The 16,043-nt window shown below is 45.6% G+C and overlaps 1 long non-coding RNA gene across 1 annotated transcript; it reads right to left on the bottom strand.

Moving 5' to 3' along the window:
- Positions 1-6,960: 6,960 nt before the first annotated feature.
- LOC112545003 (uncharacterized) lies at positions 6,961-16,042 on the bottom strand. Its single transcript, XR_003088392.2, has 3 exons — positions 15,368-16,042; positions 13,597-13,722; positions 6,961-7,728 (listed from the first exon to the last, which is right to left on the bottom strand). It is a non-coding gene; the product is annotated as an uncharacterized LOC112545003 (long non-coding RNA).
- Between the last annotated feature and the right edge of the window lies 1 nt (position 16,043).

The raw sequence follows: 16,043 nt of genomic DNA, 5'->3' as shown, positions 1-16,043 counted from the left end.
ATAATTTTGGAGTCCTACTATTTCAAAAATCTTTGGGCCAGATCCTCAGTGTGTCTAAATCATCTCAGTTTAAATCAATGGATCCATATTGCTTTGTACCAGCTGCGATTCCATCCTTTGGTGTTTGTTGTTGTTGATACTTGTAATTCAAATGCCTGACAAATAATTCATAGAATCATAGAATCAAAGACTACTAAGACTGGAAGGAACCTCAAGAGGTCATCGAGTCCAGTCCTCTGCTCCCATGGCAGACTACTAAGACTGGAAGGGACCTCGAGAGGTCATCGAGTCCAGTCCTCTGCCCCATGGCCAAATACTGTCTAAACCATCCCTGATAGACATTTATCTAATCTACTCTTAAATATCTCCAGAGATGGGGATTCCACAACCTCCCTGGGCAATTTATTCCAGTGTTTAACTACCCTGACAGGAGGAACTTTTTCCTAATGTCCAACCTAAACCTCCCTTGCTGCAGTTTAAACCCATTGCTTCTTGTTCTATCCTCAGAGGCCAAGATGAACAAGTTTTCTCCCTCCTCCTTATGACACCCTTTTAGATACCTGGAAAATGGCTATCATATCCCCCCCTCAGTCTTCTCTTTTCTAAACTAAACCAACCCAGTTCTTTCAGCCTTCCTTCATAGGTCATGTTCTCTAGACCTTTAATGATTCTTGTTGCTCTTCTCTGGACCCTCTCCAATTTCTCCACATCTTTCTTGAAATGCGGTGCCCAGAACTGGACACAATACTCCAACTGAGGCCTAAACAGCTCAGAGTAGAGCGGAAGAATGACTTCTCATATCTTGCTCACAACACACCTGTTAATGCATCCCAGAATCATGTTTGCTTTTTTTTGAAAAAAAAAAATGGGAGAACATATTTCTTTCTGACAGTTCTGGAATATCTTACTCCCCACTATTTCTACTAAGCTGTGGAAGTTTACATGCCTATTCTCTTCCAAGAAGTTTTCCAGCAAAAAAGGGAAGAGAGGCCTTGGCATTCTAACAATTTCTAAGATAAAGAATGAGCAGACCCCTTTTCCATTGTTTAGTTTAGGCATTCTGTATAGAACAAGCAAAAGATGGTACAAACTCAATGTATTCTTCCTTGAAAGCAACAGTGGACAAAATGAAACACTACAAAACGTACTATAGGGAACAATCCTGTTCAGCTGTGAAAAGGAGCTTAATCTAAAACTCATTTACAGCAATAAGAGTGGAATCAATGATGGCCTTTGAATCAGGTCATGGGATTGGATGGGACCTAATAGGTCTTTTCCATTTCTGCCTTCTGTAATTCCAAAGGCCGTGTCCAGACTCAGGGGTTTTTTCGGGAAAAGTAGCCTTTTCCCGAAAAAACTTCCCCTGCGTCCAGACTCAAGCCGCGTTCTTTCGAAATTATTTCGAAAGAACACGGCTTTTCTTTCGATGGCGGTAAACCTCAATTTACGAGGAAGAACGCCTTCCTTCGAAAGTTCCTCTTTCGAAAGAAGGCGTTCTTCAATGTAAAGAGGCCATCTTCGAAAGAGAGCATCCAGACTCGCTGGGTGCTCTCTTTCGAAAAAGCGGATTTCTCTTTCGAAAGATCCGCCTGCAGTCTAGACGCGATCTTTTGAAAGAGGCTCTTTCGAAAGATGCTTTCGAAAGAGCCTCTTTCGAAAGAAGCCTGCAGTCTAGACATAGCCAGAGGCTACGTCTACACTGGCCCCTTTTCCGGAAGGGGCATGTTAATTTCACCTATCGTAGTAGGGAAATCCGCGGGGGATTTAAATATCCCCCGCGGCATTTAAATAAAAATGTCCGCCGCTTTTTTCCGGCTTTTAAAAAAGCCGGAAAAGAGCGTCTACACTGGCCCCGATCCTCCGGAAAAAGCGCCCTTTTCCGGAGGCTCTTATTCCTAATTTGAAGTAGGAATAAGAGCCTCCGGAAAAGGGCACTTTTTCCGGAGGATCGGGGCCAGTGTAGACGCTCTTTTCCGGCTTTTTTAAAAGCCAGAAAAAAGCGGCGGACATTTTTATTTAAATGCCGCGGGGGATATTTAAATCCCCCGTGGATTTCCCTACTACGATAGGTGAAATTAACATGCCCCTTCCGGAAAAGGGGCCAGTGTAGACGAGCCCTCTAGAGTGTCTGTCAATACCCAAATGGGGTTCCCAGCTGTTCACTTTTTTCAGTCAGATAGATCCTAGCACTGTAAGCTTTTATGTCTTCGGTTCTTAAAACAGTAGATCCTGCCTCTCATTTAAAGCATTGTAAGAGCATAAGAATTACTACACTAGGCCAGACCAGGGGTCTATCTAGCCTAGTATCTTGCTTTCTAGCAATGGCCATGCCAGATGCTTCAGAAAGAATGAACAGAACAGGGCAATTTCAATTGATCTGGTCTTTGTCATCTAGTCTCAGCTTCCAGCAGTCAAAGATTTAGGAACACTCAGAGCATGGGCTTGCATTCCTAGCCATCTTGGTTAATAACGACTGGTGGAACTATCCTCCATTAATTTATCAAATTACTTTTTTAACCCAGTTATGCTTTTGGCCTTCTCAACATCCCCTGGCAATGACTTACACAGGCTGACTGTCTTGTGTGAAGTATTTCCTTATGATTGTTTTAAACATGTTGTCTATTGATGTAATTGTGTGATCACTAGTTCTTTGTATTATGTGAAGTGGAAACAACACTTCCCTATCTACTTTCTCCACACCATTCATAATTTTATAGCTCTCTAACATGCCCCTCCTTCCCCGAGCAGTCTCTTTTCCAAGCTAAACAGTACCAATCTTTTTAATCTGTTTTCATAGGGAAGCTGTTCCCTAATCACGTTCATTGCCTTTCTCTATTCCTTTTTTCAATTCTAATATGGATTTTTGGGGGGATGAGGTGACCAAAACTGCATGCAATATTGAAGGTGTGGATGTGCCATGAATTTATATACAGATATTATGATATTTTCCCTCTTATTATCTCTTTTGTAGTGGTTCCTAACATTTTGTTAGCTTTTTTTATTGTCACAGCACACTGAGCATATGTTTTCAGAGAAACAACTACCATCCCACTGCAGTATGGATGTTGGAAGATATGTAGTTAGTGCCATGAGATAATTGTACACCTTTTTGTAGTTATACTATGTAATAAACATTTATAACATTTTACATGTATATAGAATTATCACCACTGAAATGTAGCCACCTGTCCTCTGGAATGGAGCAAGGCACCTGTGCACAGAACAGAACAGTGCTACATAACAGTTTAGGATGGGAAAAATCTTGAATCCATTCAAGAGGGGGGCAGGATTTAGGAAGATGAATGTACTACTACTACTACTACTAACTTTGCAGTTCTGTAGCACCTTTCAAGATGCATTTCAAGATAATGCATATTATTTTCAATTTGCAGATAGAGAAGCTGTGGCACAGAGAGGTTAGAAGACTTGTCCAGCATCATAAAAGTCACTTCTAGATAAAGGAATAGAACCCAGGTTACCTGACTCCCAATACTTTGTGCTAAACACTAGTCCAACATTGCCATTCTAAGCTGGAATTTTGCTAGAACACCAGAGTCAACATTACTTGGTATCTTACCACTTTCAGAAGCTCAGCAGCCCCAATCCCTGTATTGAGGCAAAGGTTCTAGTATTTACTCAATGCCATCTACAACAATACCAGTGCCACCTCCTGCTATACATGAATTTCCTTAGCACACAGACTTACTACTAACCATTTGAAATCTGAAAATCAGCTGAACTAGCAGCTTACATGGGCTTTCAAGTTTCTATTAAACTTTCACACACTCTTATCTCAAATGCCCCCGACTGATTGGAGGATTCACAGAAATCTCTTCCCCTTTCTGTTCCACAACACTATAATACACCCCCTTTTTCATTCAACTCTTCTACCTCTTTCCATGTTCTCCTACTCACTGGTCTGATTCCCACCCCCCTACTTATCCCGAGCCCTCACTCATCCCTTTTGCAACAGAGGAAGGAAGGCTGGGAAACAAAAAACAAAAAAAACAAAAACAAAAAAGAGGAAAAAAAGAAATATTCCAAGAATGAAGAGGCTGAGGAACCCCCCTCCTTCTGCAATCTCCTTCCTTCCCCAGTAGCAGGATGGGGGAGTCTAGAGAACAAAGAGACCATTGCTGGAAAAATCAAGGTTTGAGAGAGCAAAGACAACAATTTAAACAATATAAAGAAGAGGAAGTGTCTTGTCTCCAGACAAGCTATTGTCTTCCAGGCTGAATAATAATGTTAATAATCCTGCTAGGCCTGGAAGCTAGCACAATAGAAGAAAGAGAGGGGAGGTGTAGTTCACAACTTGACCATAGCTTCTGTTGTTAAGTAAGCATTATCCCCAGGGCTTTGGAATAAGAATTAGAACTGCATATTGTGGGAAATATCAAAGACCCCTTCAACCAAAGGGTCCATATTTGTTTTACACCCAGGATTTTCAGTGGAGGCTGTTGTCACCTGGGGGAGGGGGGGGGAGGGACATGTGAAACTGACATGTTAAGAAGCTGCTCTAAATTACTTTCCAGCAGGGGACAGAGATCATAAGGAATCTGATTCCAAAATGGCCTACTCTGCCAGCCTGCCCAGGAGGGATTCCAGGGAGGATTTTTCACATGAGAGTACAGTGAGTACCCACTTATTCAAAATGCAAAAACGGAACACATACAATAGCCCTGCCCTGCTCTGTGACCTCACCCTCTGGCCAGGCCAGAAACCAGAGCTGGAGAGTGGTAAGAGCTGGCCAGGGAATAGGGTTGCCAGATGATCTCCCAAAAAATACCAGACACCAGGTATTTTTTTGGTCGAGAGAAAAAAAAAAAAAAAAGAAACACGGAATAAGCGGCAATTGCAACTCCGCCTCCCACCAGCTGGGACTCCCAGGCTCGGACTGGAGGCGGGACCACGATCGGCGCTGGGAGCCTGTGATTGCGCAGAAGTCTTGTGGGGGTGGACTCCCAGCCATTCCCCCCGCCCCCACCAGGCTTCTTCACAATCACAGGCTCCCAGCGCCGATGGCGGCCCCGCCTACCAGCCTGGGAGTCCCAGCTGGGAGGCAGGGCTGCGATCGCTGCTCTGGGCACTTCAGAAGCCTAGCTGGGGCAGGGGACTCCCAGGCACTCCCCCGCCCCAGCTAGGCTTCTGAAGCGCCCAGAGCAGTGATCGCAGCCCTGCCTCCCAGCTGGGACTCCCCACCTGGTAGTGCTCTGGGTGCTTCAGAAGCTTTGCGGGGGTGGGGGGAGTGGCTGGGAGTCCCCCGCCCCAGCTAGGCTTCTGAAGTGCCCAGAGCTGCGATCGCGGCCCCGCCTCCCAGCTGGGACTCCCAGGCTGAGAGGCGGGACCACCATCGGTGCTGGGAGTCTGTGATTGCGCAGAAGCCTGGCGGGGGCAGGGGGAGTGGCTGGGAGTACCAGCCACTCCCCCCGCCAGGCTTCTGCGTAATCACAGGCTCTTAGCGCTGATCATGGCCCCGCCTTCCAGCCGCTCCTTCTGCCCATGCCTGGCTTCCGTCCGGTGCGCATATGGAAAAATCAGAGAATACTGGACATTGCACATGTCTGGTATTCTCTGATTTTTTTTACTGGACAGAGAGCGCTAATACCGGACTTTCCAGTAGAATACTGGATACTTGGCAACCCTACCAGGGAACCCAGGCTGCTGTTGAGGCCCTAGACCCTCCACCTGTACCGGGTGAGGTGCCAGGATGACCAAGAGCAGCCTCTGGCCCTCCCCCCACCGCCCCGCATTTCATGGTGTCCATAGCAGGTGGAGGGTCCATGGCTCCCCCAGCTCTCTGACCAGCTCTAGCTACTACCCAGCTCTGTTTTTTGTCCTGGCCAGAGGTGAGGCCTCAGGGTGGAGAAGGGGAGATGGGGTCGTGGCCTGGTGATGAAGGGTGCTAAAATTCACCTCAGCACTCCCCACCCCCTACTGGAATGAGGCAGGCACTGCCCCTGGCTTCTGGGCAGATACAGAGCATTGCCACAGGAATCCAGGACAAATGCTATCCCAGAGTCATTCAGCCCAGGACCAGAACTTGAAATGTACACTTTGGGATTGTCCTGCCCTATTAGGTATGGGTGGTTGCTCTACTTGAGAGCCCTAATCACACACAGAATCAAGTGATATGTTCTCCTACTCTCTCTTTGAGCCTGTTTCTCCACACCAGCTGATAGACTTCCTGTCTTACCATCATAAGATATGTAGGATGTTTCATGTGATACAGTGATCTTCATGATGTCATGTCCCACAGATGGTGTGTCTAGACTACAGGGTTTTTTCGAAAAGTAGCCTTTTTTCGAAAATAGTTCCCCTGCGTCTAGACTGCTGCCGCATTCTTTCGAAAGTAAATTGAAAGAATGCGGCAGTTTTTTCAACTGCAGAAAACCTCGTTTTACGAGGAAGAACGCCTTTTTTCGAAAGTGCTCTGTCAAAAAAAGGCGCTATATAATGCAAACTGTGCTTTTTCGAAAGAGAGCATCCAGACTGCCTGGGTGCTCTCTTTCGAAAAAGCGGCTTGCTTTTTCAAAAGTACTGGTCTAGACACTCTTTTTCGAAAGAGGCTTTTAGTCTAGACATAGCGTGGATGTCTGAACAATGTAACTCAAAACCTTTGCCCAGGCCTCTACACTTTCATCTTTACACTGCCATGGACTATCTAAGCACAAGTAAATGAAGGTTTGTGAACTGTGCCTCATAGGAAGTGCATTTTCCAAGATGTGGCCCTGTAGACTAGAAGGAATTAATGCAATGAGAATAGCCTCCTAAATCTAGGCTCATCTCCGCTCTTTAACCCTGGCCTTTCAGCTCACTGACTTACAGGACCATGAAGATGAGAAATAACATAAATAATAGCATGGGCAGTCGGTGAACCCCTGGACTGGGAGGCTAGGTAGCCCCCAGCCCCACTCCTTCCACCTGAGGCCCCATCTGCAACCTTGCAGAGCTCAGCCCTCACTGTGGCCATTGGTCCCCACCTCAGGATAGCACCCAGACTGCCTCCAGCCTCCCACCCCAGTCCCAGAGCACTGGGTGGCTGGACAGCATGACTCTAACCCTTTGGCCTTGGAGTGCCAGAGAGCTGGGCAGTATGGCCCCAGACTCCCCTAGCTCCAGAGTACCAGAGAGCCAGGCAGCACAGTCCCAACCTCCCCAAACTGTGCTGCCCAGCCTGATTCCCAGCTGGCATGCCCCATTCTGGAAAGATGAGTATTATATTTCCCTACAGCAGCCCCTGCTGGAAATACTTAAATATGTCCTACACAGGCCTTTACTCACAGGCACACTTCTGTGACATGGAGTTAACATAACATGGGTTCATACTTTTCCAGTGAGTGATATCACCTCACCTGCCGATCACCTGATCTTCGAGACTGCAATGATATCAGGGCTTTGCAAACATTTACCTTAACATACAACTTGTTCAATTTCTTTCACTTGACTTTTCCTTCCAGTTCAGCTCTACCATTTCCAAAATTATTTCCATTGTCACTGCTCCTGTGATTCCAGGTTCCTTATATAAGCATTCATCCAAAAGGCAGGCCAGGCTGAACTGGAATTTCCTTTCAGCTTCTCTTCTGTTCCCTGTTATATAAGCACCCATGCTTGTGAAGTGATCTGAAGGCTCACTTTGATTTGTAGATAAGCCTAAAGGACTATGATGAAGCTGGGAAGAAAGCTGGAGTGCTAATGAAGGATCAGTCACTGCAAGATCAATCATATTATCTGAGGAGAAAGTCATGAAGAGATCAACAACTTTTACTTGATCTCCTCAAAAGAACAGTGAGGAGTTCAGTGGAATTGTTCTAAATTACTAGAGCCCTGGGAAATCTTCCCCCACTGCATCCAGTGAAACAATCCAGAATTTTACATGGAAATTTTTATAGGGAGGAAGTCTGTGGTTTCACAAGGAATGTGTCCAGTGATTGGAATGGGGGACATTGCATAAAGAGATCTGGGTTAAGATTTTTAAAAACAGGTACCGTCAGGAAGGCTCCTAAATCTACATTTAGCCACCTAAATAAGTAGCCTGTTTTTCAGAAGTGCTGAATACCCAACACTCCCAGTGTTATAAATAATACCTAGCATTACTCTAACGGAAAGAGATTACAGCGTGAAAATATTGTTTTCTCTTTTTTTCCCAGTCTGCTTACTTTGTTCATATGATAGCACTTTGTATATCGTGAGGTCTTGTGTACACTAGTGAAAAATCCACACCCTGAAGGGTCATAGCTAAGCTGACATACGTCTCTGTTTAGACAGTGCTAGACCTAAGGGCATGTCTATACTTAATGGAGGATCTGATCAATCCCCTGAGGGGCAATTTAGTGTGTCAAGTAAAGATCCACTAAATTGACTACCAGTCACTCTCTTGTAGACTCTGGTACTCCACCTGAACAAGAAATGTAAGACAAGTTGATGGGAGAGTTTCTCTCGTCGACCCTCCGCAGTGGAGACCCCACCGTAACTCAGCCTAAGGTATGTCAATTCCCACTACGCTATTCACATAGCTGGAGTTGCATGCCTTAGAATGACATTGCCCTGTAGTGTAGATTTGCCCTAAGAATTCTTCCATTGACCTAGCTACCGCTTCTCAGGGAGGTGGATTACATACATCACAGTGCAAATCTATCCCTTTTTTCCCTGTCTGTCCTTCCTGAGCAAGCCCTACCCTTCCATACCAACATTCCAATCATGCGTCCCATCCCACCAGGTTTCTGTAATACCAATGATATCATAGTTGTATTTATTGGTTAGCAATTCCAGTTCTTCCTGCTTATTACCCATACTTCTCGCATTTGTATATAGGCATCTAAGATACTGATTTGATCTTGCCTTCCTGTTGTGCCCTGACCCTCCTTTCTCCTTGCCATTATAAGCCGTAGTCCCCCCCATTTCCAACCCATCTCCCAGTCCCGCACATTCAGCACTTACCTGTGGGCTTTGCTCACCTGCCCCCGTCGAACCATATGACAGCACTTTTAATGAGCAATGACAGTCCAGGAATTTAACTACTAAAACACATATCAACAGAAGACCATTATATTGACTACTTTTTTGTTTTGGCTTCATAATTTTAACAAATCAAACAAAAACTTCCAATACAATATTTACTGAAATATAAGTACAATCAATGTGAAGTTAAAGGCACTGAGCGGAGAAGTGGCATGGCTAGAAAAGGAACACAGGAATCCTGCTTCCCAGAATCCCTTCCTTTCCCCTGTCCACCCCACCAAGCACTAGCTCCCACAGTCCGCACAGAGCAGAGACTGGAACCCCCAAATCTAAGCAACAGATCCACTGTCCACCTACAGGAAAGGAAAGAAGTCTGAAGTTTTAACACCCAGTTCCCTGCTGTAACCCAGTGCCCCTACCATCCACCAGAACCAGTCACCCTGCATCCCTCCCGCTCCAATCCAATGCACCCACCCCTCCCCCAGAGCCAGGTACCCCCAGCCTCCATGCTTTAACTCAATGCCCTTTCCCTCCTGCAGAACTGGGGACATAAATCTAGTGGGGCAGAGGGTACCCCCTGGGTCTCATTAGAGCCATGCGCTTTTCCCTCGAGGCACTGGGGCCCATGCACAGAGCGGCCATGAATGGTCTGGGCGTGTGGCTCTGAATGTGCCATTGAAGGCACGTGCCACCCCTCCCCCCCATTCCATTTGCAGGGCAAAAAATCCCAGACATTTTTTGCCATTTAAAAGACCTGTCCGGATGGCGATTTGACAAGTGAAAACAAGGACATGTCCGGGATAAACAGGACGTATGGTAACCCGACCCAAGCCCCAGCGCAGACCTTTCTCACCGCAGCCTCGCTGCCTGGCTCTACCACCACCTCGCTCTCACACTGCCCAGCTCTGCCACTGCCTTGCCACGTGCCTCTTGCAATCCCTGGTAGTTCCTGCACATGTGCCAACGTGGCCTGACTTGGACAGGCCCTGTGGCTGTGGCAGATGTGGCAGGTATGCTCTGCCACTGCCTTTTGCCACCACCTCCCCCCTGCTGGCTGGCAGCACCCATGCATGCACCGACACAGACTGTCTCAGTGCCGCGCCGTGTGGCTCCGCTCACGGGGAAGCACTGCCACTGTGGTAGAAGCGGCAGGCGTGCTCTGCCTCTGTCTCTTGCCATCCCCCCCACCGGCTAGTAGCTCCTGCGCACATGGTCTTGGCTTGTGGCTCAGCGCTGCCTCTGGAGTCCCAGTGATGAGGCCGGCAGGTGGCCTGGGAAGTTGCTCAAGGAGCTGCGGGCCACATGCAAAGGGGTTGTGGAACATGTTGAGTAGTCCAGTAATAGGCAATGGTTCCACTTGAGAATGAGGGCATCTCTGAGGAAGCCCTTGCCGATACTGGCTATGGAACAGTACAGGGGACACTTTTTGTTTGCCTTTGTAGTGAAAAGGTCTATCAGAGAGTGTCCTCATGGTGCAAAGATTGTTGAGAGAACTCAGTGATCTATCTGCCGTTCATGATCCTGAGATAGGCTTCTGCTTAGTGCATCAGTGGTGGTGTTTAAGGCACCAGGAAGGTGATATGCACTTATAGTGATAGCGTGAGTGAAGCACCAGTTCCACAAGGCAATAGTCTCTGTACATAAGGCATGGGAACGGGCACCACCTTACCTGTTTATGTAAAACATGCTGGCAATGTTGTTGGTATATAGTCTGACATGTTTTCCAGATATTGCTGGTAAGAAATGTTGGCAGGCAAGGCGTTCAGCTCTGAGCTCGAGGACATTGATGTGGAAAGCCCACTCTGTGGGTGTCCATAGATCCTGAGTTGTGGAGACCCTCCTGTGCGCCCCCCATCCCGTGAGGGAGGCATCTGTGGTGATGACTGCAACGGGTTCTGGTGTTTGGAAAGGGATACCTATGCATAAGTTTTTTGTTTTTGTCTACCATAATATTGTACTTCTTACTGTTGGAGAAATGGACCCGATTTTGGTGAGAGGGTGAAGGTTTGGCTTGTAAACTGTCCTGAGCCAGCCCTGATGGCATTGCACAAAGAGACATGCATTTGGAACTACCGAGTTGCATGATGCCATGTGCCCGAGCAGCTGACAACAGTCATGCACTGTGACTTGTGGCATTAGGTGCAGTTTGAGAACTAAGTCACACATCTTTAAGAACCTGTCTTGCCTCAGGGAGGCTAGTGCAATTGTCACATTGAGCTGTGCTCCGATGAATTGTATGGATTGCGTTGGTGTGAGCAACAATTTTGTCTCATTTATTAAGAGACCCAGGGAGTGGAAGCATGTCCTGACAAGGTAAGTACTTCAATGAGACTCGTGCTAGGTTCTTACCTTGATGAGGCAATCGTCAAGATAAGGGTAGATAATGAGGTCTTGTTTCCTCAGGTGGACAGTGATCACTGCAAGTATCTTGGAAAAAACTTTTGGTGCTGTATAGAGTCCAAAAGGTAGGCCAGTATACTGGTAGTGTTGGCTACTTATGGGGAAGCAGAGAAAATGCCTTTGAGTAGGATGAATAGTAGGCATCCTGTAAGGCGAGAAACGAAAACCAAGGTCCACCTTTGAAGAGGGAATAATGGTAGACAGTGTTACCACCTTAAATTTTTGCCTCTTTACAAATTTGTTGAGGGCTCTGAGATCCAAAATTTGGCACCATCCTCCATTCTTTTTCTGTGTGAGGAAATAGTGTGAGTAAAAACCACTCACTCCCTCGATACTCATGTGGGACCTCTTCTATAGCACCAAGTTGGAGGAGATGATCAAACTCCTGTCTTAACATGGCCTTGTGAGAGTGATCGTTGAAGAGGGATCGAGTAGGAGGATGAGAGGGAGGGATGGAGCGAAAAAGGAATGGTGTATCCTGAGAGGATTGTTTGTAGCACCCATTTATCAGATGTTATGCTCTGCCAGTTGGTATGAAAGGGTAGAAGGTGATGGGTGAATGGCTTATTGTTTATTGGCAACTCTGAAATGGATGGAATCATTTTCGGTCTCTTGACCAACACCCCAAATTTGCTTATTTTTTTGCTGTGGTGGATTGGTAACGCTGTTCTGATTACATCTGCCCTGTTGCCTGCCATGACTGCGTTGTTGTGGTTGGTGGTTGTGTCTCTGATGCTGATAAGTGTAAGCAGGATACCTTGGTCTTGGATAAGGTTTGTATATATACTGTTGCCTCCTGGTTGCAGGTGTATGGCTACAAGAGAGTGGAGTGTCACCTGGGAATCCTTCATGGAGTGAAGGACCTCATTGGTTTTAGCTGAAAACAACTTCTCACCCTCAAATGGTAGATACAATAAAGGCAATAGCCATTCAAGTTTCACAAATACATATATGCTATACATGTACGCATACCCAAGAGCACACACACTACTGTATTACTTCTCAGGCAATATTCATCAATCCTGCCCTGAGTTTTCATGGCCCATTCAGACTTTGCCCTCTTGAGGCAAAGGGGCAAAATTAATTTATCATTGTGGTATTTGTGGCATGATAACAGCTCTGCTAGGAATTAGAGAAATCAAAGTAAATCATATTGTTTTGGCCTGATTAGCCATATAAGCTTTTCCAATGAGAAAAAGAGACAGACCTCTTAGGGATTATGTTAGGCCAATCAAGTTAATAAATTAACATAATACAATCAGAAAGCCCCCTTAACACTGCTGTAGAAACAAGTTAACATCTTTAAAATTGTGTTGTCTGGTTCATTTGCAACCTATGCTATGTCTACACTATTTGGACCATAGCAAACAGTAAGGCAATAGCAATGTAGCTATGCCAGGATAAACCTGTATTGTAGATGGAGCCTACAACAATGAAAGGTGTTCTTCCATTGTGGTAGTAGCACCAATATCCTGAGTGATGATAGCTAGGTCAATGGAGACATTTTTCCAATGATCTACCTGCATCTACACCTACATCCTAAACATCAGTTCTGTTTAGGAATGACTTGTATCAATTTAGCTTAAATTGGTAAGTTATTGACTAAAATAGATAAAACTAAATCTGTGCAACTTCACTGTATAAACAGGGCCTTAGCTAACTCAGTTTTAAAAAGTCTCTTTTCCCAAAGTCTGTTCCAGATCTTGACAGGGGCCTAGGTTAGAAATGCTCTGCATCCCATTCTCTGAAATAAAGAGAACCATGTGTTTAGAATAATAAATCTTGATACCCCTGTGCCTTTTTCCTCTGTGTTCTATACTGACCCTCTAGCTCAGTGTTTCTCAACCCATGGTACGAGTACCCTTAGGGGTACTCGAAAGAAGTCTGGAGGGTACGTCAACACAACTGAAACTTGGAGAAAACTGTATTTTTGTTTTAAGTTTTATAGTGTTTTATTATTTTTGTACTTTTTACATGCAAAACTTTCATCGCCCGCCCAGCTACGATTAAATTGTTTAAACAAATGTGTTGCAATGGTAGAAAAAAAATTTCTGAGTCTGAAAACTGTAAGTACTGGGGGTACTTATAATTTTTTTAAAGGGGTACTTTATAAAAAAAGATTGAGAACCACTGCTCTAGCTCACCTTGTACAGTCCCGGAGTGTTAGCATATTGTTCATCCCATCCTGTGCAGTGAGTACTTTTTTGTGGTCTCTTACCTTCATGCGCCAATTCCTACCTTTTTTCTTGCTTTTTTCCTGTTTTGGCTCTGTCTTCCCTGCCCTCATTGTGGGTTTTCTGTCTTCTTTTCTCCTTCATTCCTTTCCTTCATTCTTGGTCTCCTCTGCTGTTCTTGCCAATCTTGCTGATTTTTTATAAAGAAAATGAAGGGTTTGAGCAGCTGTAATGTCTTAGACGTTTCACTTCCAAGTATCCTACCCAAAAGTTTCCACCCCAGCCTTTCCACTGCAATCAGAGCATCTGGGGACAGGATTTTCGGAGTTTAGACCAGGCTTTAGAGTAATATCTTTGAAGGTGCCAAAGCCCTGGTCTACACTAGGGAGTTCTTTTTAAAGAACTCCCCTTATTTTGAAATAACAAGCGGAGAGTCCTCACTGCCAAGCCCGTTAATTCAAAATAAGGGACTGATTATTTCAAAATAACTCCTGCTTTCCATGAGGAATAATGTTTATTTTGAAACAGTTATTTCAAAGTAGCAGTAGTGTGGATACTCCACTTTTCAAAATATCTACTCCCAGAATTAATGAAAGTAATTACTCTGCAATGCTTCCTGGGGCTCTAAGTAGAGGTAGTGCATCCACATTAACGGAGCCTGCCTTGGACTAATTTCAAGGCTTCCCTGTAGTGTGGACATACTATTTCAAAGTAGTTATTTTGGGAGTTATTATTTTGAAATAATGTCTTAGTGTAGACATGCCCTAAGTGATTTAGGAGTCTAATTCCTACTTTCAAGAGTTTCTGAAGTCATTTAGGAGGCTAAATCCTGCTGAAAAGTCAATCTGGGACAGACTGGAACTGGTGCCCTAGGGGTGAAATGATAACAGTTAATGTATGAGGGCTCTTCTGCAGTGCTTGTCATGAATCAATCTCAAATTGCTTTACAAAGAAGGGTAATACTTTTATTTCCATTTTACAAATGGGGAAACTGAGGGGAAGTTGCCCATAGTCACCCAGCAAGTTAACACCAGAGCCAGAAATAGGATTGAGGTCTTCAGAGTCCTAGTTCAGTGTTCTAACCACTAGGTAACCCTTAATACTACCCTGACCTCCCCTGCCTTAGAACTATCCAATCTCACTTAATTTGTGATTACATTATAATTGTTGCCTTATAGGTGAAAATAACCCCAGAATAAAGGGTTGATATATATAGCTTGTGGAATGGCCTTATGCCAGAAACTATAGGTGATGTGCTGGGTTGTGTATCATTATTCTCAGCTGTTCACAGCTAGGGTTGCCAGGTGTCCAGTTTTGAACCCGACAGTCCAGTATTTGAGCTTTCAGTATGGGAAACAAATTGAGAAAATATAAATGTCCAGTATTTTCCAAATAAGATGCAATGTAGATTGTGATGTAATGTCAAGTGTGTCCGGTATTTTTGTTGAAACCATCTGGCAACCCTATTCACAGCTCCTAGGAGATAAAGGGTAGCTTGACCTGTGAATCAGGGCAGCCCCAAAGCTGCTATAATTTATTTTGGGGGCTTAAGCGGCCCAGAATTCTGGAAGGTGCAAATGCGGTTTAAACTTAAAGCCATGTTTCCTTCTTCTTGCCATGGAGTGAGAAATTAGCCCAAAGTCAGGCAGCGGGAGGACCCATCTTGAGACTCCTGCCCAGAGTTCCTTATAAGCTGAGCGCTTGGGCCACCCAGTTGAGATTAAAATGCTGCCCAGCTGATTAACAGAGTGCCCACTGCTCCCACAGTTGGCATGTGTGCTTACTGGTGGTGCACGTCCACACATGACTGAGTGCACACATCATTTATTCCGCACCTGTATAGAAAAATTTAGATGGAACATTGCTTCTGATCCTTCCTCTCAGAGTCTCAAAGAGCCATGCGCATTAAGTCGTGGGACTGCGGGTCTGGAAGGGGGAAAGTGTGCTCCCTGGGCATGGGCACTGACATAATATGCCCAGCAATCAGATTTTGGGACAGGGGCAGGGAATTCTCCATGTGCTTAATTGTGCTATTGACACGGTGGGGATGACCAGATTGGGTGCTGACCAGCCAGAATCAATGATTGGGCTTTGGGTCCGCAGCATCATAAGCCTCGACTGTCCAAACGACATGAATCCAGGTCTCCCAAATCCTGAGACTGGCCTAAAAATCCTGAGTTGTTGGGTTCAAATCCACCCAGTTCAGTTTGTTTCCCCTGCTTTCAGGTGTCTGAGACCAGGGGTGGGGCGGGGGTCACAACTTTGACTGTGCACAACTGTAAGGGCTGGGCATGACATGCAAATAGGGAGTCTTGCAAAAATCATGGGACTCCAGGAGCTGGATCTTTAAGAGAAACACCCCAAGCTCTGTGGGGTGGGGGCTGTCAGGGAGTCCCCCTTTATGGCTTTAGGGGGCTGGGGACACATGGCCAAGGTGGACACTGATTGGCCAGGGGCTGGGCTCTAGGGAGCCTGGAGCTCGCTGGCCCCCTGGGCTGAGACCCAGCAAAC

Source organism: Pelodiscus sinensis, chromosome 4 (genome assembly GCF_049634645.1).
Source record: "Pelodiscus sinensis isolate JC-2024 chromosome 4, ASM4963464v1, whole genome shotgun sequence".
Lineage (NCBI taxonomy): Eukaryota > Metazoa > Chordata > Testudines > Trionychidae > Pelodiscus > Pelodiscus sinensis.
The sequence above is the reverse complement of the archived record's forward strand: the minus strand, read 5'-3'. Positions and strand labels throughout refer to the sequence as shown.